Source organism: Loxodonta africana, chromosome 3 (assembly GCF_030014295.1).
Source record: "Loxodonta africana isolate mLoxAfr1 chromosome 3, mLoxAfr1.hap2, whole genome shotgun sequence".
NCBI lineage: Eukaryota > Metazoa > Chordata > Mammalia > Proboscidea > Elephantidae > Loxodonta > Loxodonta africana.
In genome coordinates this window covers 19,030,555-19,035,336 of record NC_087344.1, presented here as the reverse complement: position 1 = coordinate 19,035,336, position 4,782 = coordinate 19,030,555, and the positions used below count along the sequence as shown (strand labels likewise).

At 40.7% G+C, this 4,782-nt stretch overlaps 1 pseudogene; it reads left to right on the top strand.

Moving 5' to 3' along the window:
• The first annotated feature begins 857 nt into the window (after positions 1–857).
• Positions 858–2,893, top strand: LOC100667566 (olfactory receptor 7G2-like; annotated as a pseudogene).
• The last annotated feature ends 1,889 nt before the right edge of the window (positions 2,894–4,782 follow it).

Sequence of the window (4,782 nt, the reverse complement as noted above, 5' to 3'; positions counted from 1 at the left end):
TTTTGCCCGGGAGTCTAATGCTTCACTCAGACTCTCTGTCCTTCCTGAGGACATATCTTCTGTCTTCGGCATCCAGAACAGATGTCAGGTATCATTCCTCAGCCAGCCAGGTAACCTAAAGTCCCCTAGTTAATATTTGGAAAGTTAGTGTTTGAAAAGGGCATCCAGGAGAATGATGCATGTGAAGAGAGTACATGCAGGAAATGACTGGAACCAAGTCTTCCATGGGAATCTTGTTTGTCTGTCTTTTTCTTGCCAGGTTTCCTTATAACTTTGCACCAATATCAAAGAGTTCTCGTTCTGCTAGTCTCTTGCTCTGTCTCTACAACTGCAAGGATGATTTTCCTGTTGAGCGGAAGCCTAACCTTTGTCAAACAGGAGGACTGTTACAAAATTCTCTTGACACTTACTTGCGATCTTGTGGTAGTAATGGCAGAGGAGGGTTTGTCAGCTCCATCTTATCTTCCTGATTCTTGGTACATCTTTGTATTATCTCCACTGCCCTTTCTGATCTCTGGGGAAGGAGGTGGAGACCCCGATTGACTCATCAGGCTGCTTTCTAAGTCTATTTCTATTTATAAAATTACTAAATATTTAAAATGATCATAAAAGCACAGATAGTGTAATAAGAAAATAACCATCCCCCCGCCTTCCAGAATAAATTAATGTTGACATTCTGCTAGATTAGCTTCAGGTCTTTTTTTTTTTTTTTTTTGAATAACCAAGTAATATGCATACAGAAGGTACCACTTTTGTATCCCCCTCCATTCCTCTTCTTCCTTCCCCAAGATAATGTTTGCCTCTGGTGAAGCTGCTCCTGCTGCTGTTGGTCCAGTGATCACACATTTGATTGTCTTGTTGCCCAGTCATTCCATCAGACTCATCAACAATATGGAATCCAGAAACCAAACAAGTGTTTCAAAATTTCTTCTCCTGGGACTGACAGAAGATCCAGAGCTGCAGCTTCTCCTCTTTAGCCTATTCCTGACCATGTACCTGGTCACTGTCCTTGGAAATCTGCTCATTATCCTGACTGTCAGCTCTGACTTCCACCTGCACACTCCTATGTACTTCTTTGTCTCCAATCTGTCCATTACTGACATCTGTTTAAGTACAACTACCATCCCAAAGATGCTAGTGAATATCAAGACGCAGAGTCAGAGCGTCACTTATACAGGCTGCCTCAATCAGATTTTCTTTGTCCAGGTTTTTTGCGGTTTTGAAAATTTTCTTCTTGCAGCTATGGCCTATGATCGCTATGTGGCCGTTTGTCACCCACTGAAGTACACAGTCATCATGAACCCCTGCTTCTGCAGCCTGCTAGTTCTACTTTCTTTGTTCATCAGTATGGTGGATGCGCTGATCCACAGTCTGATGGTTTTGCAGCTGTCCTTTTGCACAAATCTTGAAATCCCTCAGTTCTTCTGTGAACTTGCTCAGGTCCTCAAGCTCGCCTGTTCCAGTACCCTCATCAATAACATCCTGATATATTTTGTGGCTTGCATATTGGGTGGTATTCCTCTCTCTGGGATCATATTCTCTTACACTCGAATTATCTCCTCCGTTTTAAGAATGCCATCAGCTGATGGAAAGCATAAAGCTTTTTCCACCTGTGGGTCTCACCTCTCCGTTGTTTCTTTATTTTATGGGACATCTGTTGGTGTGTACCTCAGTTCTGCATTTGCACTCTCTCCCAAGAAGACTGCAGTAGCCTCAGTGATGTACATTGTGATCCCTCAAATGATGAATCCTTTTATCTACAGCCTAAGGAACAGGGACATAAAAGTAAGCTTGAGAAAACTCATTGGTAGGATGCCTTCTATTTAGTGATGTGTCATCTGTGCCAATTCACTAATTATCCTAAGACCTATCACTGATAAACTCTCCCTGCTGGTCAGCATCAACAACACATAGTTTCATCGTCTACAAAATGGCAATTATATTTTCTCAGGGGTTTTAGATGATCGTGAGATATTTGAACATCATCAGTGAAAAAGACTTTGGTGCTAATAATTAAAAGAATCTCAGGCACTAATATACTCAAAAAATGAAAAGGGCTATCTTTCATTAGAAAGACTTCAGAGATAGGGAATCTACAGGAATAGGATAGTAGGGCTTCATTAGTCCTACATGTGGTGGCTTCATCCCAGCACTAATTTCCCTTATGGTCTCTGGATTTTTGTAGCAGATGCAGATATAATACCACACATAATACTCAGAGAGAGAACTTACTGTCCTTCCTAGGCCTATTGTTAACAGACTTTTTGATGCAGTCATCAGAAGACATGCCTCCTGTCGTAGGTTAGGGGGTTGCCCCCAAAATGGTATTTCCACATCCTCATTCTTGGATCCTGTGACTATTACTGACATGATAAAAGGGTTACTGTTACCCTAATTGGACCAAGGGCCTTGGCAGAGAGGGAGATTAAGCCTGGATTATCCTCCTGGGCCTAATTGCAATCACACATAGTCTTATAACACAGACAGTGCAGAAGACACAGAGAAAAGTAGGAGGCAATGCGACCATAGAAGTAGAGGTTGGAGTGATATGGTCACAGGCCAAGGAACACCTGGAGCCACCAAGCTCTTCCTGAAACTGGAAGAGGCAATGAATGGATTCTCCACTAGACTCTTCTAAGTAGTATACCTCTGCTGACACCTTTGTTTCTGACTTCCAGCCTTCAGAACTGTGAGATAATAAATTTCTCTTTTTAAGCAATCAACTTTGTGGTAATTTTTTATGGCAGCCAAAGGAAACTAATATACTCTCCCATCACCAATGAGAATAGGAGCATATGCCCCTTCTTAATCTAATTCCCGATACTGGGGAAAATGATCATTATACGAGACTTTAGCTGACCGTTTGGAGTGCAATTCCATTGGGAAGTCAACCCAAACCACTACAAGCACTTAATACAGTGCTTCCCACATAGTAAGCACTCAGTAAAACTGAACTAGTATCATTGTGTTCCATTTCTTGCCAATATTCACACGTTATGCAATCCTTTTGCTCTCACATATTTTTGCACTTTCAGTAATTACATTTGCTTGCCTTTATTTTAACATCTGTCACAGGCTTTTTCTAGTCTTAATTATGTAGTCAGATGAATAATTCTTGGGTAGGCATGATAAAAGCTGGTAATATTTTTCTGGCACCTTATTTGGTTTGACTTCTCCTAACTGATTTATTGAAGAGAACTAATGTGAGTTTTACATTTCTCCTTAGTCACCTTGTCTTGCTGTGCTTCTTACTCTTTTCCAGCACAGTCTACAAACTCCATTTGAGTAAAATTAATTGAATCACTAGAGTTTTAGAGTATTCGCTACTATCTTGGACCTCTTATCCAAAACGTTTTAACCTTTTGGTGATCCTATTATTTTCTGCTCTGAATTTTATTTTCTCTTGATATCATGTGTTTTCATTAATGGAAGTATGCTGAGTCATGGAGTGTGTTTAAATTTTTGGTTGATAATATGGATTTTGACAAATATTATCTGGGACTACATGGTTATAATAATAAACTTGTTGCATTCTCAAGCCTGCTGATTGATGGGTGACTGTCTGTCCCAGTGAGTCTTGGTTGCTGAAAATACGGTGGGGCACCTTCCATTACATGGGGGAACTTCTGGTTTTCCAAAGATGACACTCAAAAAAAGTAATACAATTCCCACCCTCTCCCCCACCCCCCAAAAATTCAGGAAACCAGAAATATTCTTACAAGGCTTATCTAGGGGGTACAAGGGCCAAAAGACATAAAATTTTAATCCAATCACACTTCATGATTGCACTTCCTTACTTGCAAGCCTCGAACTCCAGGTATTTTGCTTCAACTAGGTTTCTTTCACCTTTTGCCATTAGACAAGACCCCACTGAAGGGCAGCAAATACTTGCAGTGAGAAAACCATACTCCCAAAGAACTCCAGAGGCATAAAAAGTAGTTGGGATATCGTATGTCCATAGGGCAGCAAAAGGGTGATGTCTCTTTATGAGGGAAATGGTTTTTCTATGAACAAGATCTTTACTTTGAGGAGGACATGTTAAGTGTAAAATAATACAGGAAGAAAGTTAAATTGGCAAGATTAAGGAGATGACTTTTCCCACAAGTACAAAAAAGCTAGACTAGAAGACATAATCCTCTCTCTGGGTGTGGAGGTGAGAACAACGGGGACCTCAGAGGAGAGCCAAAGGAGTGCAGGAAGGTCTTCTGTTCATCAAAGGGGGTAGAAGGTTCAGGGGAGGGGTTATGTTTAGTAACATTCCTGGAGGACAGACACCTAACATATCTTCTAGTGCTGAGCTTCCTCCATTGATGTCCGCAGAACTCCTGCAGTGATGAGCTACCTGAGACCCTGTTCATATGGCAGATTTCTGGACCGCACCCAAGAACTACTACCTTATAATCTCTGGGGAGACAGCTGAAGGATGATTGTTTTTAATAAGTTCTTTTTGGGATCCTGATGTGCTCAAGTCTGAGAAGCATGACTTTCATATTAGAAGACCATAGGAGATTGTATTTAGAATCTGGAATATGAAAGACCTTTCCTCAGTTTTACTTGTTAAAATATCATATACAAATTAGTGTGTAAAATGTGTCTGTAGTTCTTAAAAAGCAGCAAGGTGATGACAAAATATATATCTGTCAGGGATTGCATTATATCCCCCCAAAAATGTGTATATCACTTGGACTGGGCCATGATTCCTGGTATTGTGTGATTTTCCTACATGTTGTAAATCCTGCCTCTATGATGTTAATGAGAGAGGATGAGCAGCAGCTGTGTTAG